Here is a 25,569-nt window from a genome sequence, read left to right as displayed (position 1 = left end):
CATCCCTGAGCCGCCCTGGAGACCTCCAAATCTGTAACACGTTCGGAGAGACTTTGGTCGCGTTTCTCCTGATTCGAACTGGGTAGAGTCATCATCACTTGCCTGGAGGTTCGTAAACCCCAGCACAGCCCTCCACTTTTTGGGGTCCCAATATACAGGGCCCTCAATGAGTCAGTGACCCCTGCAACAATATCCCTCATGGGCTGTCACGGACAAAAGATCCGCAGTTCAGAATTTTTTTGGAGTGTGGGCTGTTCACGCACTCCTACCGCTTAGTGAGAAGTGATTATAAGCTGAAACCATGCTCTGCTAGAGTTTGTTAAACACTGAATGAGCAGACTTCCCACCGACACGTGGCCAAGTCACAGAATCGCCACTGAGCGAGTGTCACGTATTAAGCCAAGTCTCCTGCACTTTCCAGAGAAGATGCTTTATGGCTGGTGCATCTCCCCAGCATCCGATCGCTTCCAGCGTCTGCCCTTCTTGATTTTTACTGTCGAATATACAGAACGCACGTGGTTTATCTTGAACGTCCTTGGTCTCGTGGACAGTGGCTTGGTTGGTCCCAGACAGTGCGGACACGGTTGTACAGTGTTTGTCTTCTGAAAAGATCTGAGGATGTGTGGGCATTTTAGTTCAAATATGCGTCATCTCTGGATGTTAAGAAAACGGACACAGAACTCCCTCACCCATCGCATTTTGCAATTTTTCTTCACGGCTGATGTGCTGCCCGAGACTACGTGCTACTGAAAGAATCTGGCAGAGGTTGCTAGAAGATTTGCAATAACTTTGACACTACAACCTTAACAATATTACTTTCAATTTTGTGTGAGCTTAGTAAAAATGTACATGAAATATATTAGATAAAGAGTTAAAAGCCTCAGAGAAATCGAAAACCGAAGGAAACCACGTACGGCTAAGATTAGAAATGGCATTAGAAACTGGCCTCACTGTCGGGGCCAAAAAGACCTGAGTGTTGGGAGCAGGCTGTACTGGGGGCTGATAGTGAGGCACTGCCTGCAGGGGCTCCAGGCAGCTCAGCATGGCCCCAGCCGCCTGCAAAGAGGTGCACAGCTTGCAAAAGCAAGTGACACTTGGCCAGGAGGCAGCGGGTGCCCTCTGCAGGAATCAGGGGCTTTGTTCTGGGTTTTGTGGTCTGTGACCTGGAGTCTGTGGTCTGTGTTTGGTGTTCTGTGGACTGTGATCTGTGGTCTGTGGTCATTGGTCTGTAATCTAAGGTCTGTGATCTGTGTTTTGTGGTCTGTGGTCTGTAATCTATGGTCTATGGTCTGTGGTCTGTGATCTGTGTTTTGTGGTCTGTGGTCTGTAATCTATGGTCTATGGTCTGTGATCTGTGATCTGTGGTCTGTGGTTTATGGTCTGTGGTCTGTGATCTGTGGTCTGCAGTCTGTGGTCTGTGGTTTATGGTCTGTGGTCTGTGATCTGTGGTCTGCAGTCTGTGGTCTGTGGTCAGTGATCTGTGGTCTGTGGTTTATGGTCTGTGGTCTGTGATCTGTGGTCTGTGGTCTGTAATCTATGGTCTGTGATCTGTGATCTGTGGTCTGTGGTTTATGGTCTGTGGTCTGTAATCTATGGTCTATGGTCTGTGGTCTATGATCTGTGGTCTGTGGTTTATGGTCTGTGGTCTGTGATCTGTGGTCTGCAGTCTGTGGTCTGTGGTCTGTGATCTGTGGTCTGTGGTTTATGGTCTGTGATCTGTGGTCTGTGGTCTGTGATCTGTAATCTATGGTCTGTGATCTGTGATCTGTGGTCTTTGGTCTGTAATCTATGGTGTGTGGTCTGTGATCTGCGATCTGTGGTCTGTGGTTTATGGTCTGCAGTCTGTGGTCTGTGGCCTGTGATCTGTGGTCTGCAGTCTGTGGTCTGTGATCTGTGATCTGTGGTCTGTGGTTTATGGTCTGTGGTCTGTGGTCTGTGATCTGTGGTCTGCAGTCTGTGGTCTGTGGTCTGTGATCTGTGGTCTGTGGTTTATGGTCTGTGGTCTGTGATCTGTGGTCTGCAGTCTGTGGTCTGTGGTCTGTGATCTGTGGTCTGCAGTCTGTGGTCTGTGGTCTGTGATCTGTGGTCTGTGGTCTGTGATCTGTGATCTGTGGTCTGTGGTTTATGGTCTGCAGTCTGTGGTCTGTGGCCTGTGATCTGTGGTCTGCAGTCTGTGGTCTGTGATCTGTGATCTGTGGTCTGTGGTTTATGGTCTGTGGTCTGTGGTCTGTGATCTGTGGTCTGCAGTCTGTGGTCTGTGGTCTGTGATCTGTGGTCTGTGGTCTGTGGTCTGTGATCTGTGGTCTGCAGTCTGTGGTCTGTGGTCTGTGATCTGTGGTCTGCAGTCTGTGGTCTGTGGCCTGTGATCTGTGGTCTGTGGTCTGAAGAGCAATAGGTGACCCTCCTGCCAGTACTTCCAGCATGATCCACCACTGCCCAGAGGGCCCGTGGCAGCCACAATCGCAGGTGCACTCTCCGGGTGCCGTGCACGCTCTGTGTGGGTGTGGCCTGAGGGGTCCTTCCTAGGAGGGGGACAGTGTGCAGAGGGCCTGACCCTGAGGCAGTGGGGCTGCAGGGACGCAGATCACAGTCTCCCGTGCTTGATGCAACCTGTGCACATCCGGGGAGATGCGGGAGCCGGGAGGACGGGGCCGCCAGCGTCCTCACGTCGTCCAGGGTGATGAGGAGCTGGGAGGAGGACAGTGTGGCCAGGATGGAGGACGGGAGCTGCCCAGCACTGGTCGGTGGCGACATCCACAGTTTCCCTGCGGGCACCGCCTGAGAGCAGACCTTGCTGGTGGGTCCAAGGCTGGCAGCAGGCAGGGCAGGGGAGATGCCCAGCTGGGAACTGTGTGAGGCCCTGAGTTTTTCATTTGAATTTGCTTCCAAAATTTAGAGATCATGCCATGCCGCCGTGTGTCTCCACGCTTCCCTTGAGGATTCGTGAGACAGGGCCGGCCTGTTCGGGGGCCTGCCGAGCACCCCTCTCGAGGGGCCGCGGCACGTGCGGGGAGCCGGACCCCCATCCTGGGGCGAGGCTGCTCGCGCTGACCCGTGTCCACCGGCCTGCTGCTCCCGCTCCCGGTGCCGCAGGCCCGTGGGGCTCCTGTAGCTCAAAGCTGTTGCTCCGGGCTGACCTTCGTCCTCCCGGCCCCTGCGCGTCAGCCGGCACCCTTACCCTGGTCCCCAGGCTGTGGCCCTGCTGATGGCGGGCGGTGCCTTCCCACAGGCTGGCCCCACTATCTGGGTTCGCACTGGCCCTGGGGAGCAGGGTGGGAGGCTGTGGGCTGCACCCCTGCTGAGGCAGCACTCCTGCCCTCCGCCAGACGCCAGATCACTCGGTCCTTTCTGGAACATTCCAGGAACTCCCCAGTCACTTTACCACTTTCCCTGGGGGGACCTCCCTCCCAGCTCACTCACTCCCCATTTGTTCTCTCTTACCTGGGAGCTCGAGGCCCGGAAGAAGCGAGACCTCCTTCCCTTCCCCGACTCATCCCTGCCCGTGCGTGGTGCTCAGCGAGCACGGGGCCCTGCCTCCCACCAGGCTGTGACGGGGCCCTCGCTGAGCCAGCAGAAGCTTACTAAGGATGGGGGTTTCTCCCTTCTGGTCTGTGAGGCACTGGAGCGAATAGAGCTTTCTACCTCAACCCAATGGAGACGCTTTTCGTTAGGGACCACTGCCTGCTGTCCTGAATTCTGTCACAGAGAAAAATATTTTCCTCCATTGTCAGTGGCTCCTGGTGTTCGTCACGTACCCTGTAAACAACCAAAGCTGTTTGATGCTCAAGCTGGGTCTCAGTTGTGTCCCCCCAAATGTTTACGTTAAAGCTCTGACCCTCAGCACCTCGGAATATGACTCCATGTGGAGAGAGGGCCTTCACAGAGACCTTCAGGTTAAAAGAGGCCGTTAAGGTGGACCCTCATCCCATCTGAAGGGCATCCTTACAAGAGGAGATCAGGGGACGCCTGGGGGGGCTCAACTGGTTGAGTGTCCAACTCTTGATTTCGGCTCAGGTCATGATCTCACGGTTTGTGGGATCAAGCCCCATGTTGGGCTCCGCACTGACCCCGTGGAGCCTGCTTGGGATTCTCTGTCTCTCTTTCTCTCTGTTCCTCCCCTGTGCACCCTCCTCTTTCTCTCTGAAAATAAATAAATAAATGCTTAAAAAAAAAAAAAGAGGAGATCAGGACACAGACAGGCACAGAGGGACGGCCCTGGCAGGACTCGGGGAGAAGGCACGTCCAGGAGCGGCCACGCCTGGATCACAGCCTTCCAGCCTCCGGGATGTGAAGAGTGATGTGTGCTGCTTTGGTATAGTTGCCCTCACAAATAACACAGGTGCTGTAAATTCTAGAGACTCCAGCATTTCCATTTTGTACATTTCTGGCCTCCCAACGTGTTTCTCTCTCCAGCCTTCCGATGAGATCTTTTAGGATTCCCCAGGAACGGGCCACGTTCGGACACCTCTGCTGGCCACATAAACATTATGTTCTAGACTTCAGGAAATGTTTAATTCCATGCACCCACGCATCGTGCCGCTAAGCAGCAAGTGCAAAAGCCCCCGTCACCTGCCCACGTCTGCAAAGCGAAGCCATGTGATTGGCAGAGTGCGTTCCCTGAGGCGGGAACATGGTCACGGCTGACCACGTGCACTTTCAGTGGCTGAGGAAGTGCACCTGAGACTTCCGGGCACAGTACTTCCGAGGCTCCCGAGGGTGGGTTGCCAGCAGGCGGGAACGGCCAGGGGGCCGCCAAGTCCAAAGTCCGGCCAGCTTTGGCCGAACCAGCGGGTTCTCGGGGTCCACTTTGCTGCACCCCCTGCCTGGGGGACCCTCCGGAAGCCAGCACCGCCACACAGGCCCAGATGGCCCGCCGCGGTTGCGGACAGCGGGACTAAGTAGGGAAGGAGGAAGGGAAGTCCATTTTCAGAGTGCGTTCAGCTACAAGGAAGGATTGTTATTATTTTTTTAAGTAGATTTTGTGGAGAGAGGGAGAAAGACACACAGAGCTCTGACCACGCGTGGAGGGCATTTGGTCTGCGACTGTAACGTGGCCTCACAGAACGACTCGCGGTCGGTTAGCAGAGAGAAAACAGACCAGAGAGGGAGTTCGAGCTGATCGAGTCACACAGCCACACGGCGAAGGTGGAAAGCAAGCGCTGTGTGCGCGGAGGGGCGGCCCCCAGATGAGAACAAGATAAGGCACACGTGAAAATGGTTACTTTTTATGACTCATGAGTTCAGAGAAAATACAGATGTTTGTGTGCCTTCTGCCTTCGGCACTTCCTAACCGCCTGGGATTCATCAAGGTTTCAAGGTGGCCCGGGAGCCTGTGGGCATTTGTCTTAACCGCTTACGCACAAAGATTCCGTTTCTGCCATAGGCGTTCTCTGGGGGCTCCCGCAGTTCTAGAAGTGTCCATGTGAACAATCACTTCAGGTCTTATCTGTTGGTTTTTTTTTTTTTTTTCATTTTATGAAAATGGCCTGTGGTTTTCCAGGTGTCGGGGGCGAGAGGGCTCCCACACGCTCCAACCGGGTTTTGCGGCTGGCCCTGTGGTTGGAGTGCGTCCAGAAGCCAGTCCTCCCGGCACCTGTCATTGCCCCTGGCTCTGCCATCTGTGGGGGAACCACGAGGGCTGTCGCTCTGGGGAAGCGGCGGGTGGGATATCCTAGAGGAGCCCCGGGGCCCGTGAAGGGCTCTCCTCCTCCACCCCTGGGGCCTCCCCTGCGCAAATCTGTGTGGCCCTGTCTCTGCTGCAAAGTGGGGACAAAACCCACTCAAGGAACTGAGTTACCAGCAGGAACTGCACCAAAGGGAGGCAGCCGGGTCCCTTCCTAATGGAGCCGGGAGGCCAGCGTGTTCCCCGGCACCCAGCCCAGAAGCCTCGCCTGGACGCATCTCGGGAGGCCAGCTAGGGGGAAAGGCCGCACCTTGCGGTGGCCCCAGTCGGCCCTTCTGCAAGTCCTCATGGCCTCAACTGCTTAACCTCCGTGCCTCTGATTGTGCTTTTAGAGAACCGTGGACCGGGGTGCCTGGATGGCTCAGTGATTCTTGATTTCTGCAAAGATTATGATCTCAAGGTCATGAGATCAAGCCCCGAGTAGGGCTCCAGGCTGATGGTGTAGACCCTGCTTGGGATTCTCTTTCTCCCTCTCTCTGTCCCTCTTCTGTTTGTGTGCTCTCCCTCTTTCAAAATAAATAAACAAACATTAAGAAAAAAAAAAAGGAGGGGCACCTGGGTGGTTCAGTCGGTTAAGCGTCCGACTTCGGCTCAGGTTATAAACTCACGGTTTGTGGGTTCGAGCCCTGCGTCGGGCTCTGTGCTGACAGTTCAGAGCCTGGAGCCTGCTTTGGATTCTGTGTCTCCCTCTCTCTCTGCTCCTCCCCCGCTTGCACTCCCTCTCTCAAAAGTAAATAAACTTAAAAAAAGTTTTTTAAAAAAGGAAAGAAGAACCATGAACCATCAATTTTGCTAGTGGCACAGCTAGGCTGTGTTTATCCTTTGTGTCTGGTTGGGCAGGTGGGGGCTTCTCACATGGGTGAAGGAGAGAGAGAGAGAGAGAGACAGGGAGAAACACAGAAACAGAGACAGAGAGTGCCCAGAGGGGCCTGTAGGACTGGGGTCTCCTCTAACTGACCCCTGACTCCTCCCCGTGGGACCTCTACAAAGGCCACCTGGGGCCTTGGGGCGGGGCCCCAGGGGGGGGGGCGTTGTGGAGCAGAGAACACCACTGAACAGGCCACAGTGAACGTGGGACAGTCAGACCTCTGACCACAAGCTCCGCATGTCCCTCCCAGGTGCCCCCAGGCCCCCCTACAGGCTGAATCAGATGCAGTTCATCTGTCCCTCCTTCACGGGACTCACAGACGTGGGCCCACCACAGGACGACCACTGTAGGCTCTTGTGCTGAGCAGGGGAGAAGCGGGACAGGGCAAAGGGCCTCAGACCTGCCGGCTGGGCCCTGTCCTGCTCCCCGGGACGCTTCTTCCCGGCTCCTTCTGCAGCTCCTGGGCTCTGACCCCTCCTTTCTCTGTAAGGAACGACTGGTCTCTGGACCCATTTTCTCAGCCTGCTTCCTGCTGGGTGACAAATTAGCACACACCAGTGGCCTTAAAAGCACAGCTATAGTCTCATGGTCTCCCAGGTGCAGAGTGGCCGCAGGCTCGGGTCTGAGCCTCCGGAGCCACCATCCAGCTGGGAGCAGGTCCTCACCGAGCTCGCTCACCTCCCACAGGACTCAAGTCCACCTTTGCCCGATAGCTCTGCGTTCTGGAGGCTGCCTGTGCGCAGGTCCTGGGCCCGGCCGCCCCCAGTGGGCAGCTCGCGGCGCCGATGGACGTCACGGGGTCCCCTCTGCTCCCGGCTGAGGCGAACGTGTCGCTTCGGAAGGGCTCACCTCCTGGGTGACCCCTGTCCCAGGCCCGGCTGAGCGGGGACCCTAAGCATGCCTGCAAAATGCCTACACAGCAGGGCCTTGGTTTGTGTTTACACAGCAGAGGAAGGGGTGTGTGTGCCCGGGGCCCTGTCCCCACACCGCCCCCCTGGGGGCTTCGTGTCGTTGTCCACCACCTCTGTGCCTTTCAGTTCCAGCCGGTGGTGTTACGGTGGAATGAATCTAAAGCCCCGTGGCCCTCCCTGCGAGGTTGGGGGACACTGAGGTCAGCAAACGCCCCAGCCACAAGCCTCTCTGTCTGTGTCCCCGTTTCCGTGTGACCTCTGCACAACCCTGTGCTCCGCAGCCGCCCCCACACAAGACTTCCGTTGTGACCCGAGGCTCTCCGTCTGTGTCCCAGGGACACCTGTCTGTCTTACGTTTCCTTCCGGACTTCCAACCTCTCTCACTTTCCCTGCAGACGACAGTTCATTCAGCTTTCCTACTTATTCAATTTCTGCTTTCATTTGATTATTCATCTCCCTTCATTTGTGTTCCCAAATCGAATTTTGTACCAGGTTTACTTGGCCTTTGGGGCCAGCTGTTTTTTTCTTTTGTCCTTTTCAACGTTACTAATGATGTTTATAAATACAGATTCTTTCCTTGTTGAAGCTTATTTTTATTTTTATTTTTATTTTTTTTTAATTTTTTTTCAACATTTATTTATTTTTGGGACAGAGAGAGACAGAGCATGAACGGGGGAGGGGCAGAGAGAGAGAGGGAGACACAGAATCGGAAACAGGCTCCAGGCTCTGAGCCATCAGCCCAGAGCCTGACGCAGGGCTCGAACTCACGGACTGCGAGATCGTGACCTGGCTGAAGTCGGACACTTAACCGACCGCGCCACCCAGGCGCCCCATTTTTCTTTTGTCCTTTTCAACGTTACTAATGATGTTTATAAATACAGATTCTTTCCTTGTTGAAGCTTATTTTTATTTTTATTTTTATTTTATTATTATTTTTATTTTAGAGAATGGGGGGGGTGGGGTAGAGAGAGAGAGAGAGAGAGAGACAGACAGACAGACAGAGAATCCCAAGCAGGCTCCATCCTCAGTGTGAAGCCTGACACAGGGTTTGATCTCATGACCCTGGGATCACGACCTGAGCTGAAATCAAGAGTTGGACACTCAACCAACTGAGCCACCCAGATGCCCCTGATGCTTATTCTCAGCATAGATATATAACAACCGTCTCAGGTCTCTCTACTGAAGTATGTTTATGTTTGTGTTAAATACTTATTAACCTATTATTACATAACTTTTCCACGAAATTTTGTTTTTCTGTTTGTTTGCTGAGGGTTTTTTTTTCCTGTTTAATATTCTCTTTTTTTTGGTGAGTTTTGATTTTTCTCTTTTTATTTGGACATAGGAAATTAGATGGAGGAGATCATTTGAGCAAACTTCCATAGGACGATGGGGAGAGCTGATTGTGTGCGAGGGACCCCAGCCTCTGCTAACAGGATTGCTGCTTCTGGCGTGGGCAGTGGGCATGACTTTCGGGATGCGGTGGGGGGACCACAGGCCTAAGCATGTTTTCTTCAGATTTCTTGGTAACATGTCCTCAGGGCTGTAAAAGCCCCCCATCCCCTCTGCGAGGTCATCGCTGGTATCCAAAGCTTTCTAGGTCACACCTGAGACTCACGCACCTGAAGAGTGGCAATCGGAGGGGTGGGGGGACAGGGTCCATTCCGGACACTTCACCTGGTCACCCAATCAGTTACTCCTCAGATCTCCTGTTTCCTCCGACTCTGCCAGCCCTGAGACGTCACATGGCAGAGCCCGGGTGCCATGGCGGAAGATTCCTCCTGTAACAGGGTACAAAAGAAACCCCAAAAATGTGGTCAATTTCCTCCACGTTTGTGGAAGTCGGTTCTATGTGGACAGGGACACTCCTCTCTCTTTCCTTTGTCATGTACACACTGCCTGGCTGATGTATTCACTAGGTCTAGGTTAAACAAGTGAGTGAGTGTAAGAGTGAATGAACACATCTCTGGAGTTCTTGAACTCGATACGTCATGGGTTCAAATAGGACCCTTAATCAACAGTGATCAGACCCACGTAATGAAACGATGGCTGCCTACATTTGACTATTGAATTCTTTCTCGTTTTGATTCATAGAAAGTGATGAATATTTTATTGCAGGGCTTAAATATTATGTACGAATTGCCTTCTCAGCGATGGCTTCTGAGCATCCCCGGAAATGCCCCTGTTCTGGAGTAGACGGGGATCCCTTCTGAGCCTGCTCGTTGGGGTCTGCTGAGCTGGCCCTGACTGTGCTTTTCTCAGACCCGGGACATTTTGTGTGGTCTCCATCACTTCCTCCGGCTACTTAGAGTGATCAGGTCTCTATAGTCCTAGACCAGAAAGTTCTCATCCTTTAGTACAATCAGCAAATTAATTGACACCCGTTCCTTAGCACTGAACGCTGGCCGTCCACCTGCTCCTGTCTGGTCTGTGTGCGTGTGCCCGGTCAGCATTCAGGAAGAGCCTGAAGGGCCTGAGGCGAGTTTCCCTACGTTGAATTGCCTCTTGCTCAGCCTGCAAGACACACGCGGCTATGCATCTCAAGACCTCAACTTTTTGGTCCTTCGATCCATTTCACATGGGCTACCGTGGGCCCATGGGAGTACTGCCTGGAGACCCTGGGGATTTAAAGGGAGTCCATTTTAGATTCGGCTAGCATGGAGATCACCAAGAGAGAGCGCACTGGAAGGAGAGAGAGTACAGGGGGTCAAGCGGACAGTCTGGGGACAACACTGGGTTTCACGTGGGCTGTGAAAGGTGGCCCGGGTGTGGCCATGTAGACGCTGGGGAGCCAACACGGCCTGGTTTTGAAACATTTGCATGGAGGCTGGTAATTCAGCTTCACCCTAGAAGATAAAGTGGGGCTCATCCCCTCCTGTGCCCACACAACTGGGAGCAGGCATTGCCGTTGTCCACTTACATCTTTGCAAATTCCCTTTACCTGGTTTCCTTCGCTTGTCTTCATAAATTCCCTCATCTGTAGATGTTGCTATTCTTATTGTGCAATATCTTTACGTTATTGTCATTTATCTATAGTTACGTCATTTACTTCACTTTCCTATTTCCATCACGTGAAGGTGTTTACGCTGGATTCAATAGCCGGTCTCCTGGAGTATGATTTTGTCCTTCCCACGTTAAAGGACTGCTCAATGCCTAGGAGTCAAACTGGGCTATATTTACATGATTGAAAACGATTAATTCAAGCCCTCTCCCCTCTGCTTGGTCACTATTGTGTAAGCAACAATGGGGAACTCTTATTCTGACTTTGTATTAATGTAGAATTTATGCTTGGGAATACGAGAGTGGTTCCAGGGGGGTTGACATGTGTTGCAATGGTCTGTTTCCTTCCAGTATACTTATCTCTGAACCCGTCATTTTATTGGCTGCGTGGTTATAAATGTGTTCAGGAAGTGCTTTCTGAAACAATAAAAGTCTCTCTGCTCCATTGTCAAAAAATTCCCTGCATTCATGCCTACATTTTATTCTGGCGGCACTTGGGGTGGCAGAGGGGGCCGCGGGGGGAGGAGAAGAAAGGAACCTTTGTAGACCAGGCTTCCACACCGAAACCTGAAATCTCACAATCAAAACAATGAGGCTAATCTGAGAACTCTTCCTTTTCATGAACACTTAGGAATGCTGTTTTCTGCAAGAGTAAAAAAATGATCATCAAATTAAGAAAGAATAGCATAGCAACGGCCCTGTCCTCATGGTTTACAACGGACTTCCAGCCCTTTCCTTCTTGGGTCCACCATGAATGGGAACTCGTGGCCTCAGTTTACTGGGGAGGAGGGGTTGGGGAGAGAGTTTGTGAGAGGCCAGGTGACTGGTACCAGGTCTCAGCCATTAAAATAGGACAAGTGACCGAACCCAGGCTGTCCCACTGCTCCCCAACTGAGAGACCACTTTTCAGCTTCAAAACCAAGCAAACACAGCCAAATAAACAAGACTCCTCTTTCCTATCTCTGGATTCAGATGACAGTTGCATTTTGCCCCAAAATATTGAGCAATCGCAAATGGCTTTTTCCCCCCCCTCCACACTGGAGACGAACCACAAGTTATTATAACAAAACTCGCCAAAGTATTTCATCAACTCCTGGCGTCTCCTTATATCTTGATATGCTTATCCAGCATGACTGATGGCTGGGTTCTTAATAAGTAGGCTAGTTAAGCAGAGAAGTTAATGACAGAAGGTTTTTCGTTGGCTCCAGGGCTCGGCACGCACAGACAGGACCCTGCACGAATTCCCCCAGCGTCGACGATAGGATGCTTCTGGTCTGCCAGCATCAGGCAACTGCATTAATTAAAAACACATTGTATGTTATCACAAAAGATTGATTTTTCTAGGAAGAATTACCCTTTGGCATTTATGATGAGCATGAAGAAAAACAGATAGTAAGATTACAGACATAACTGTGCTTAATTTAGGACGGCAAATGTTTAAGATCAGGATTAAGGCTTCAGGAGAGAGCGCCACAGCAATGGCTCTGCAGAGGAAATATTTAGGGCTGTTGTTTTTGTTTGTTTAGGCTGACTCTGGAAGGCGGACGTTTACTCAGCCACACTGGGTATCTGTGATGTAACGCGATAGCACCCAAATGTCTGAAAAACACAGTTGAGTGCTTCACCCTTATGTGCTTAAACCAAACACAAAATGCGAAATAAACAATAAAGGGACAAATAAAAAGTTTGCAAAGCTGGCAGAGGCTGAGAAAAAAAGTTAGGAAAACGAAGCTCTCGCTTTGAAAGAGATTCCTGGTAATTCCAGTGGCAAGAGCAGGGTTCTGAGGCCATCAGGCTTTTAAAGCAACGCGTGATGCAGGGGCATACTTTACAGGCCCAATGCAGGAGTGCAAACCCCCACGAGAGCCCATTGCCGTGAGCATCCAGCCCCTTGTGGATAGTCCTAATATGCCACCACGCAGGTCTGTAGACCCTGCTTCAATTCTGTCCCCACCTCAGTCTTTTGCAAAATCTGTATCCAGACGGGGAGAGTTCCAACCAACGGACTGTCCTCCTGACCTTGACTCCAGGCTGTGACACATCAAACCGTTGCTCGGGAGGGCGTCTACCGCCTCCCACCCATGGTTGGTTCCTCCACACTAAGCACCCGCCGCGCGTTGTTTAAAATATTTCCCAGACTCCTTTGGCATCTGGGGTCTCCTCTTAACATCTGGCGCTTTGCCGGGGACCCGAAACCAAGCACAGTGACCCAACGGCGAGCAGGACAGAACATCCTGTCCTTGGGGATCTACCGCATACTTATATTTAACCCACTGACAATCAGTTTGGATGTGGATCCAGATACTTTCACGGGTATTTCCATTCAACAAAAGCAGAAGGTGATTGTGCTGAAATTTGCTTGGCTTGCTCTGGCACAACACGGGAAAGTCCGGCCAGATACGTGCACTGCTCCTGGGCTGGTGCTGTGGACCAAGTTCTTTCTTCGTGACCAAGCCAGATCTGTGCGCCTTACACGGCAGGTAACTCCACAGCCTTCTGTCCCAGCTCTGAGGACACTTCTGTGCAAAGGCCACATCCCACGAGGCTGTGCCTGCAAGATACACCGCATGACCTCACGTCGGGCTCCATGCTGACAGCTCAGAGGCTGGAGCCTGCTTCCGATCCCGTGCCTCTCTCTCTCTTTGCCCCTTCCCACTTGTGCTCTGTCTCTGTCTGTCTCTCAAGACTCAATAAACATTACACTGACTTGCACATATTAATTTGTTTACTCCTTCCAAAATATCTGTGAGTTAGATGTTATGATTTCTTCTGTTTCACAAATGCAGAAACACAGAGGAATCGAGCATCATGCCTACAGCCCCAAGTCTACTCAGTGACATAGAAGATAGGAACTTAGAGACTGGCTTCAAAGTCCGTGATTTTAACCACTGTGAGCCAATGTCCTATCTTTCAGCAGGATACACTTTGTAGGTCTATTGAACAGGTATGTGCAGGCCATCTATCTCTAAGCACATTCCTAGCAAGAAGACTCATAGGAGAGATCCGAGAATGTGGAAGGATTTAGTTAGAGGCGACATGTCAGGCATGAAAGTAGGTGAGGCCAACTGGGAAAAGATAGTGGAAGAACAAGGGGGGCCAGAGACCGAGCCTGGAGAATTGCAGTATTCAGAGGTGGAGGAGGAGAGGGGCCAGCTTGGACTGAAAAGGAGTGACATGGCTGGAAGAAAATAAGAAAATGGCAGCCTAGGATCCAAACGCAAAAGGATTCGAAAAAGAGCCAAATGGCCAACGGTGGGCATGAGAATGACTATGAGTGGAAAATATCATGATTTGTAAGGATCTGGAACAATCTATGCTGCTTGATTGAAGGAAGTGGACTCTGTTTTCATCCTTTTAAGGATTTATTCATACTTTTTAAGTATCTCAAGTTATTTAGAAGTTTACGCATGGCTATCCCATTCAATTTTCTGAACATTGGTGAACTTTCAAAGCATGTAAGATATTTAAATGTATCAAATTTGCGCTGAGGAAATACAAATTGAGTTAAGTGATTTTACTTTATCAAGTGTTTTAGTAGCATATGAAATTTTATTCCTGGTCTTCTGCTTCTAGTAATTAGAGACTTGGTAATTTGGATCAGCCCTCCCACCATGATCATTGGCAAATCTGCACGACAACAAGTAAAATCTGAATGTCTCTGAGACTCTGATGAGGCAGAGATGAATTATGTGGCCAAATGCTGGGGGAAACCAGAAGCCCCAAGAAGGGGCAGTGATACTCAGGGCCTCACTTCCACTCAGAATATTGACTGGTTCTGAAAGGGATCTGAGAGACTGAGAAGCTGAGGACAGCATGTGAAAGACTCCAGAGGCCATGCAGGCAAAATGGGGAATTCATGACCTATGTAGGGAGCAGTAGCTTTGGGTGGAGACCCCAGATGACTGAACCTGATGTGTGAGGGCCAGATAGCCCCGGATGAGGCTCACAAGGACCAGCTTCAAATGTTCTTCATCCCTGGATTTGGTTTTAAGGTGATTCAACATTGTTTGTGCCCCATCCACGTGCCAGATGCAAATATCAACTTTCTCTAAATGAATAAACCATTATCCCTGAGTCCGAATTATTTTATAGCTTTTTATATTCAATAATGATTTAGGTCACAAAAAAATGACAAGATAAATGAAGAGACAAGACTATTAACAACTAGCAGAGAAAAAAACAAAACCAGAACCAAAGGCGTTCCAGAGATGGAGTTATAGGTCATATGACCTATGACTTATGTCATAAGGTCATGGAATCATATAAAGAACTTTATCCCAATTGGGGCACCTGGGTGGCTCAGTTGGTTGAGCATCCAGCTCTTGATTTCAGCTCAGGTCATGATCCCAGGGTCATGGGACTGAGCCCCATGTCAGGCTCTGTGGTGAGTGTGGAGCCTGCTTGAGATTCTCTCTCTCCCTCTCTCTCTGCCCTTCCCCATTAGTATGCACTCTCTTGCTCTCTCTCTCTCTCTCTAAAATAAAAAAGAACTTATCCCCGCCCCCAATGGAAAATCAGAGTAATCTTTTAAGTTTGATAGAAATAGACTTATAGTAGAAATCAGCCTGGCCAAAAAAAAAAAAAAATTCTGGTAGAAATGTTTTTAAATATTTGAGGAATAAATGTTTTTAATTCTACTTAAACTTTTCCAGAAAATAGATAAAAAAGGGACTCATTCCCTGTTCTTCTTTTATTTTTTTGAGCTTTATCCTTGATATAAAAAGCTGACTACACCAATAAGAGATAGGGAAATCATGTCTAATTTCACTTTGATGCAAAAATTACCAAAAAACCTTAACTGAACCAACCTTGCAATAAATAAAAAAGGATAATGCATCATGATGAAGTCAGTTTTATTCTAATAGTTAGATTTTTTTAATATTTGAAAATAGTATAATTCACGATAACAGCATAAAAAGTAAAGAGTACGTGATCATTTAAATAGACACAGGAAGAATATATTATGGAATTCAACTTTATGATAAAGCCTCTTAGTAAACTAGGAATAAAAGGTAACACATAATTCTAATGAGTGTCCAAAGTGAAGAAACAAAAACTAAAGCCAAATATGAATTTAAAGGTAAACGATAGAGAATTGTGTTTTCACATACTTTCAGAGTAAATTAAAATTCAAAATTTGAATTCAGTACAATGTACTTTCAGTTTTACCGTATATGTTTTTAAATGTTTGTTTATTTATTTGGGGGGGGGGATGCAGAGAGAGAGGGAAAGAGAGAAAATCCCAAGTAGGCTCTGTGCTGTCAGTATGGAACCCAATGCAGGGCTCAAACTCACAAACTGTGAGGCCATGACCTGAGTAAAAACCAAGAGTCGGACACTTAATCGACTGAGCCACCCAGGCGTCCCTACTGTTTTTTTTTAATAGCAGAGAAAATATCCTCACAAATGTTTGACCTTTTTTCCCCCCCTTTTCTTTTTTCTTTTTTTTTTTTTTTCAACGTTTATTTATTTTTGGGACAGAGAGAGACAGAGCATGAATGGGGGAGGGGCAGAGAGAGAGGGAGACACAGAATCTGAAACAGGCTCCAGGCTCTGAGCCATCAGCCCAGAGCCCGACGCGGGGCTCGAACTCACGGACCGCGAGATCGTGACCTGGCTGAAGTCGGACGCCTAACCGACTGCGCCACCCAGGCGCCCCTTTTCCCCCTTTTCTAACAACTTCTGTGTACACACATATGCACCTACTGTATAAGAATATCCACTGTTTACATGAAAACATGAAATTTGTAAAATATGTACAGGTGAAAAAAACCTATTTTAATGTTGTCATTCAATTCTCTTCTGTTTCTCAAGCATCATTCGTTCTTCAGGCAAAAGTACTATCATTCAGAGGGATAAGCCAAATCCCCTCTCTGAAAAGAATATTAATGATCACATTCCTGTAAATTATACACACAGAACCCTCCAAATTTCTTTTAGGGAAGAGTAAGAGTCCCTTTAACTGATTTTTAAAAAAAAATGTTTATTTATTTATTGAGAGAGAAAAAGAGAGAGAGGGAGGGAGAGAGAATCCCAAGCAGGCTCCGTGCTGTCAGCACAGAGCCTAATGCAGGGCTCGATTCCAGTAACCTGTGAGATCATGACCTGAGCCAAAACCAAGAGTCAGACGCTTAACCGACTGAGCCACCAGGCACCCCGTATTCTTTTGGGTTTGTGTTACAAGTGTTGGAGACAAATGAAAATGGAGCTATAACAGACCAGAACTTATGTGATGCAACAAAACAGATCTAAGAGGGAAGTTCACAGCAATAAACATCTACATGAAGAAAAAAAGAAAGATCTTGAGTAAACAACCTCATGTTACACCTCAAGGAACGAGAAAAAGAAGAAGCTGAGCCCAAAGTTGCCAGAAAGAAGGAATAACAAAGTTCAAAGAAATGAATGGAAAGAGAAACAACAGAAAATATCAAGGAAACTCAGAGGTGTTTTTTTTTTTTTTAAAGATTGACAAACCTTTAGCTAAACTAAGAAGAAAAGAAAGATGCCAATAAAATCAGAAGTGAGGAGGAGATATTACAACTGGTAAGACAGAAATACCAACAATCATAAGAAAGTCCCATGAACAATATATACCAACAAACCGGACAGCTTAGAAGAAATGGATGGATTCCTACCAACGTAGAACCTACCAAGACAGAATCACAGAGACACAGTGGATGGTGGCAGTGACAAGAGGAATAAGGTGTCAGGATGTCATGTGTAACGTGGTGACTATAGACTGTATTGTACAACTGGAATTTGCTAAGAGAATAGAACTTGAACATTCTGACCAAAAAACACAAAAAAGGGGAAAAACAGGTGAAATGATGAATGGATTCACTTGATGCTGGGAATCTCTTCACAAAGTACATATATGTGAAATTATCAGGCACGTTTTACACTACAGTTTTATTGGTCAATTACACTACCTGGAAGCTGAAAAAAAAAATCTCACAACCAGGGAAAGAAGACGTGTCTACAAAGGAACCGCTCTGCCAATTGCAAACTTAGTCACAACGCTATGGTAGATGTGCTGTCATAATTCCCAGTTTCCACTTTGTACTTTCAATGTCATGAAGGAACTAAGAGATGATAACTAGAAATCTCTCCCCGGAGAGATTAACATTTTAAAACAATGGCACCTTTTCAAACACAGCATCATAGCGTTTATCGCCAACAGGCCGTCAGTAAATCAACATCTAAAGGATACACTTTCTGAAGAGCCAGAGAACTAGAGCCAGAAGAGAGGACCTGACATGCAAGAAGGAATGTTATTCCATGGCTTGGGGTGACCCCGTAAGACCATAAATAATCCCCTTTATGGATGCTCGGCACACCTCCAGGGCTCGTTAACGCCCCTGAAACACGAACGGGCCAATGTAATACTGCAGCCAGAGCTCAGAAGTCTCCCTGAGTAAGGCAACGAATGACCGCTTTGGGCGAAATGCGACATGACCACTCAAAGTGACAAAAAATACATCAGACACACTTGCTGTTTAGTAGAAAGACAGCAATACTGCTAAGAGCCACGGTCTGGATATGTGTGTTCTCTTGGAAGGTCAGCAGTGCCTTAAAGGCCACAGGGTATGAGCGATTAGCCCTCCAAGAAGGAATAAAAGCTAGCACGCTTAGGTTCTAAGAACAATTTTCGATGGTACAACTTATATAATATTTTCAAATTCTACAATTGTGATCTTAATAATTCAGAGAAACATAAAATACATTTTCTTCTACCCCAAAGTGGATATTCTTTAAAAAAAGTGTATTTTATTTTACTTTAGAGAGACAGAGCATGAGTTAGGGAGAGGGGCAGAGAGAGAGAGAGAGAGAGAGAGAGAGAATCTCAAGCAGGTTCCACACTCCAGCATGGAGCCTGACACGGAGCTCGATCCCACGACCGTGAGATCACCACCTGAGCTGAAATCAAGAGTCAGACACTCAACCTTGGCAATCCCCAAGTGGCTATTCTTAAAGAAGTACAAACGTCTACCCGTTTTCCCAGAATGGGTAAATTAATGATTGAAATTCACATTTTCAGATTATTTGCACTGACGATGGGGTAATAATAAAAACCATTTTGGGAACATGTTTCCCTAAGTTATTTGAAATGTTATTAAGATAATAATTTCAGGCAACGTGTGTTGAGCCTGTCCTGAGCACCAGACACCAAGCCAGCGGATGGGCACAATAGAGACCACAGCGGGTCCCCCCTGGACATGCTCGTGGTCCAGGGGCAGGCAGAAGTGGGTAGCAGCACCGTGACAGCAGAGCAGGGAGACGCTGGACCGGGAAGACACAGGCTGAGTTTAGAGGGTCAGCTGCTCCAAAGCTTTCACGCAGATAATCCTGGGCTGAGTCTCAAACGCTTTGCAGATTCCTCTAGGAGCAGAAGGCCGGGAGGAATCTGACAAAGGAGTTTGAGCCCGGCTTGTCAAAGGACATTCATTTAACCAAATTGCGTCTACGCCAGCATGCCTTGTGTACTTTTACAGCGAAATCCAATGAGGCAGGGTCACTCTGTCTGCTTTCCAAACCAGGAGCCACATAACACGTGGACCTGGCTGTGGTCAGCACGGGGTACACAGCATGGGCCAGCTGCTCCTTGGGGACAGGGTGGCCGCACCGCGTCCTAGGGGTGTGGGCCTCATGGCGTCTCAGCTTTCCAAACTTGCGCAACCCGAGAGCGATTCATTCCACGGCAATAAATACGGATAGAGTTCTCTATTGTCAGACCAAGTAGATCTGTCAATGTTACATCTGCTCAGTAACCTTCTTTGTGTCCCTTTCTGCTTGGGCTGCTGTAACAGATCGTGGGGGTGGGAGTGGGGGGTTAAACATAGACTTTTTCTCAGTTCCAGAGGCTAGAAGTCCAAGGCCAGTGTGCCGGCATGGTAGGGTTCTTGGTGAAAGACCTCTTCTTGGCCCTACGTTCGCATGGCTTTCCCTGGTACACAGGAGCCGGGATTCCTGTCTCTTCCTCTTCTTACAAAAGCATTAATCCCATTATGGGGGTCCCACCTTCCTGAGCTTATGTATCCCTGATTACCTCCCGAAGGCCGCCCCCTCCTAACACTGTGCCACTGGGGATTGGGACTTCCACAGACAGAGCTTGGGGAAGGGGTCACAAACGGGCAGTCTGTAACACTTGGCATTATCTCTAATATAGCCCGAGTAGTTGCCTGAAATCAACACACATCTATTTATGTTGTTGGCTTCTCCATGCAGTGCTTCCATTCCCGGTGGATTTCATGGTGCCTCTTTCCATATTGTCAGGGGCTGTGCACCAACAATGGCATAGAAGCTTCACGAATGGCTGGATGCATTGCTATTGGATAGCAGGGGCCCAACTTTCTCCATAAAAGGCCGATAGTAAATACTTCAGGCTCCAAGGGCCGTCCAATCTTGACTCAACTGGACCAGTGGAGGACAGGATGGGTTGTAGACGGTATGCAAACAAAGGGGCAGGCTGTGCTCTAATAAAGTACACTTGTAGGACCAGGTAGAAGGCCCAGTTTGGTCCATGGGCCTCAAATCTCTGTGCTGGACATGAATTGTGTATGTGAAGGTACTAAGCGTACACTCTCCTGAGTGTATAAACTGATGGAACTCAACGGCCCCCTTTTCGTCATCTCCAGCCTCGATCTTGGGATTAACCTCTTGCTGCTTGTATTTGGGCTGCTTCCACAGAACTCTGCACAGACACACACGTATGCATACTTATCCACTCCTGCATGTGAGCAGAGGAATATTATATGTGCTGACATGGGCAGACACACAGAAAATAAACGTGGTCCTCTCTGCTGTTGTTCTTAACAACAACACCATCATGTTATACGCACTGCTCATCGACCTGCAGCTTTCAAGTAATAATTTATAAGGAAAACAGTTTTTGTGTTTGTGAGTACACGCAGCTGTAGCAAATTCCGTTTTAACAGCGTCACAAACCTAACATCCTCCAAAGATTTCAAACTGGTGCTTGTTTGTAAAAAAACAAAACAAAACTGAATCTGTTTGTTTATCTTTTTTCCATCCATCACATTCCATTGTGAGCACTACGGTGAGTGTCTCGGGAATCTGGCTGCTGGTTTCATAAGGAAAGTGACCAAGTAATTCTCCTTCCCTTTCTTTCTGTTTTTTCCTCCCCTCCTGCCCTCCCTCCCATGCTCTCCTCTCTCATATCCTGCTCTGTTATCATGAACCATGCTTAGTCCTCCCTGCTTTATAAAATAAGTCTGGAGTTTTTCAAACATCCTCTATGTTAGGGAATTTTATGAATAACACGAGAATGATAGGTTACTAAAACACACTGGTTAAAAAATGTCTGCACTGGGACATTTTTAACGACAAATTTGTGTCTATTTTATTACTCTATTCAAATGTTCTCTCTCTTTTTCTTGCTCAACTTTGTGTATTTATGTTGTCCAGGTGTGCCATCAATTGTGTGTAGATTTTCAGTTTGGGGCATAAACTTGCTTATGATATTTCTTTCAATTATTCTGTCTCTTGAATTTTTCATTAATCTTTAAAAATTATTTTTTTGTGTTTTTATTTATACTTGAGAGAAAGACAGAGACAGAATGTGAGTGGGGGAGGGGCAGTGAGAGAGGGAGACACAGAATCCAAAGCAGGCTCCAGGCTCTGAGCTGTCAGCACAGAGCCCGACGTGGGGCTCGAACTCATGAACTGTGAGATCATGACATGAGCCAAAGTCGGACACTTGACCCACTGAGCCACCCAGGTGCCCCAACATTAATCTTTTTAAATGAAAATTATATATACATATTCTTTACTCTATTTTTCCCAATTAGGTTTTGCATGAGTTTTAATATATTTTGTCTGACAGAACTACATTTTTGTCTCATGAACAGACCCTTTATCTAGGCTGGTTTTAATTTATTGTAACTATTTTGTAAGTATTTCACACTTGCTGCTTTCCTTACTTTACTTAACTGACCATTTTCGTATTTCTTAAGAAAAATGCTTGGTTCTCAATGTTTCCCAGGCAATACACAATTGCTTAAAAGTTCACGTAGGCTTGGACACATCTGATGGATTTTGATCCATCCAGCTTTTTTATTGTTTTTATTTGAAAATAATTTTTAATATCAGATTTGAGTTTCTCATTGATTCCAAAACTTTTAGTATTTTTTCTTATTATTTATGTGTGCATAGGTTTATTTTTGGTGTTGATACTGTATTTTGATTTCTAGTTAGTTGCATCATGGACCAAAAACACAACCTACATCTGAGCAACTTTTTGGTATTTATTCAAGCGCTTTTTGAACAAAATGCATTAAAAAATATGGATGTTTCACCAGAATAGAAGTAAGCATATACATTCTCATTTTATAATGAGACTTGGTACCACCATTTATAATGGCACTCGGTACCACACACACACACACACACACTCACAAGGTAACATTATTCTTGAAACTTGTCACTGAGTGGTGAGGCTCTTGGCCACTCATCAAACATACTGAGTACTTTTGGTGTAGAAGATATTGTGCTAGGCACCCGCTGTGACTACTTTTGAAACTTCTTTTTTTGGTACTGGGTGCCAGTAGTTACCAGATGGTTGAGGAAAGAATTTTCTAAAAACTTTTCAGTGTTGTGGATAGTGCTGTAATGGACATCACCATGCAGTGAATGAGCTTTGTGTTTCCGTGGAGCTGCTCCCTGGGTCAGATTAATCAGTGACTTGGCTTCACACCGTTTTCACTCTGTTTTCCCGAATGGCTGTCTTAAATCAGGTTGGTCTCGGAGCCCAAAGAGCACACACATTTCCTGGCCCCCGGGCATCTCTTCTCACCTTCCTTTGGATTCTCACAAAAAATAACAGTTGAAATCTGCAGAAGCAGATTAAATTAAAACCAGAGGTGGCAGAAAAAGCAGAGGAAAAGGGGAAGCAAAGAAAACAGCTTCCAAAGCTGCGGATATTACCTGAATATCAGTAATTGCCTTAAATGTAAATGGTTTAAATATACCAAGTAAAAAGACAAAGAGTGTCAGTATATGAAAAAACCAAGGTTTAATTGTATGTTGTCTATAAGAAATGCATTTTAAGTATAAAATCTCAGATAGGTTAGAAGAAAAGGGATGGGAAGAGATACACTACGCTAACTTTAATCAAAAGAAGGCTGACAGCTATACTGATTTCAGACACAGAAGACTTAGAACAGGAAAAATGAGCAGGCACCTTGCGTGGTGTATGTAATGGTAAAAGGGATCGATTCCTCCCAAAAGACATGGGGATCTTAAATTGGTACACACAAGGATGGCATCAAAGTATGTGAGACAAAAAAAAATACCTGAGGCAAAACCTGATAGAGCTGTAAAGAGAAATAGATAAAACCGCAATTTATTAAAGTACTTTTAACCAAGTAAAAATAAAAAACACAACTAATTAAAGTGTGGGAGGGGGCGCCTGGGTAGCTCAGTCAGCTGGGCACCTGAGTCTTGATTTCAGCTCCAGTCATGATCTCACAAGTTCCTGAGATGAGCCCTATGTCAGTCTCCACGCTGATGGCATGGAACCTGCTTGGGATTCTCTCTCTCCCTCTCTCTCTCTCTTCCCGTCCCCTACTCTCTCTCTCTCTCAAAATAAATAAATAAATAAATAAAACAATAAATAAATAAATAAAACATAAAAAAATAAAATGTGTGAGATGCAGAAAGACAGTGTGTAGAGGGACACTATAGCATTGAATGCACACTTTATAGAAAAAAATCTAAAATCAGCAACATCAGAAACTAAAAAAGAAGAGAAAATTAACCCCAAATTAAGCAGCAGAAGAGGAACAACAGAAGTGAGAGCAGAAGTTAATGAAATTGCAAACAAGAGAAGAACAGAGACAGCCAATAGAATCATATGCTGGCTCATTGCCGAGATCAGTGACGCAAATACTCCCCTGTTCGGGCTAACCCGACCCAAGAGAGGAGACAAAATGACCATCTCTGTACCAACTATATACTATATGTACTAATATAGCCCACATGTGTTAAAGGGATCACATAGAAATTTTTTCAGTAACTTTGTGCCCACAAATTTGACAACTTAGATGAAACAGACTAACTCCTTAAAAGACACAAACTACCAAAATCATACAAGGAGAAATAAAATAATATGGATAGACCTATATTCATCAAATAAACTGAATCAATAGTTAATAATAGTCCCCCCAAAAGAACCTATGAAACTCCAAAATAGCCCATATGGCTTAAAGGACCTGTCTCCACAACATACGGACGACACTCTAAGTTCATCAATCAGAAAAAAATCAACCTAATTAAAAAAATAAGCCAAAGACCTTAACAGACATCTCACCAAAGAAGAAGGGTGGCATATAGGGTATGAAAAGATGTTCAATATTCGTTGTCATTAGGAAATTGAAATTTAAAATGAAAATGAGACACCATTACGCACCTAGAAGAACGGCCAAAACCCAGAATGCTGGATCAGCGGGAACTCTGGTTCACTGCCCGTGGGAATGCAAAATGGTGCGGCCGCTCTGTAGGATGGTGTGGAAGTTGCTTCCAAGGCTACCCATACTTTTCTCATACAACCCTGCAATCGTACTCCTTGGTATTTACCCAAGTGAATGGAAAACATTATGTGAGCATAAAAACTTGCACATGGATGTTTATAGCAGCTTTATTCATAATTGCCAAAACTTGGAAGCAACCAAGGTGTCTTTTAACAGGTGAATGGCTATGTAAGCCGTGGTCCATCCAGGTAATGGAATATCATCCAACACTAAAGGGAAATGAGCTATGAGGCCATGAAAAGAAATGGAAGAACCTTAAATGCGTAGGTCTAAGTGGAAGCTGACAGTGTGAAAAAGTTTCGCTGTAAGATGCTAGTTACGTGACATTCTGGATAATGCAAAAGCTTTAGTAGTGTTGAAAAACCCAGGGCTTCCCAGGACTTTGGGGTGCGGGGGGCAGTGCCCCACAGTGAAGCACAGTGGGTTCTCCAGGGTGGGGACATGACTCTATGACACCATCATGGTGGGTTCTGTGAGTGCGTCGATCCTTCCAGCCCAAATACTTAACATCGAAGTTTGCAAATTTAAAGAAATCACTGGAGGTGAGGGGATGGAACACAGACTATGACAAAACAATCCAATTATATTATGAATGAAATAACCTCGCTTGAAGAGGTGCTGATCTAACTTTGGAGTCTGTAAGACTAAAGGTGGAGAAGGTGTCCATAAGCATGCACTGTACTGTAATCGCCATCGCCGTCACTTGGCGGTGGGGGACAGTCAGCAGTCTGACACCACTATCATGTACCCTGGGATGGAAGGAAATGGGCAGGTTTCTTACAGTTAGAGAAGAGAGTTTACAGAGAAGCAAGTGGAACAGGCTTGATGATCCATGGATCATCAGACATGGATCAGAATCAGAGATGATGACAATATGAGCTCGTTTTAGCTTAAAGTCAATACCGATGGAAAGATGGGCATGTTTACAGATATGTGTATATACATGGGTCAGTATACATTCCACTACTTCCTTGCTATTTCAGCTGAGAGGATGCCTCATTAGCAATGAGCACACCTACTGCTGAGACCTTGGCTTCTAATGCCCATCTCCAACACAAGGAACCAGGGTTTCTTGGAGAAGGAGCCCATTCTAGAACCAGCGCAGGGAATATACAAGATGAGCCTGCTGCACCTGTCTTGTAGAGCCAGAAAGTAAAGAAGTGCTAAAAAAGCCAAACAAACTACAACCAAAGAAAACCTGAAAGACCCCATACTGACATGAATATGTCAAAGGGACAGAGAAGCTAACTGAGAAAATCAGCCACGGCCGAAGTCCAAGCAACAAAATATAAAAGCAGTACAGGACTGCAAGCGAAAGCATAAGATAAATGTCCATGTGTCCACATGGACATAAATAAATATGCATATTTGGGGAGAAGGCACAAATCCCCCACGCAGAAAAATCCTAAACAACTTAATGTAGATGTTGTGCATTCAAGGAGACAGAGTACCCCCTCCACTTCTAAGTGTGTTCTGTGCACAGTGATTTCCTTCCAAAGGGCACAGCCTGGAAAGATGTAGGGAAACAGGTTCAAGAATTCCTTACACTTACATAAATGGGTT

General features: G+C 47.0%; 2 long non-coding RNA genes across 2 annotated transcripts in view; one reads left to right on the top strand and one right to left on the bottom strand.

Annotated features, from left to right (window-relative positions):
• The first annotated feature begins 3,975 nt into the window (after positions 1-3,975).
• On the top strand, positions 3,976-23,047 carry LOC123607620. The gene is made up of 3 exons (XR_006716811.1): positions 3,976-4,032; positions 9,403-9,409; positions 22,958-23,047. It is a non-coding gene; the product is annotated as an uncharacterized LOC123607620 (long non-coding RNA).
• Positions 22,869-25,569, bottom strand: part of LOC123607619 — a 20,080-nt gene continuing 17,379 nt past the window's right edge. Inside the window, exon 3 of the long non-coding RNA XR_006716810.1 lies at positions 22,869-23,030. This is a non-coding gene — a long non-coding RNA (uncharacterized LOC123607619). The remainder of the gene's footprint in view (positions 23,031-25,569) is intronic.

The sequence above is a fragment of the Leopardus geoffroyi genome, chromosome A2, assembly GCF_018350155.1.
Source record: "Leopardus geoffroyi isolate Oge1 chromosome A2, O.geoffroyi_Oge1_pat1.0, whole genome shotgun sequence".
Classification (NCBI taxonomy): Eukaryota; Metazoa; Chordata; class Mammalia; order Carnivora; family Felidae; genus Leopardus; species Leopardus geoffroyi.
Note: the sequence above shows the minus strand (reverse complement) of the source record. Positions and strands in the feature narration are given on the sequence as shown.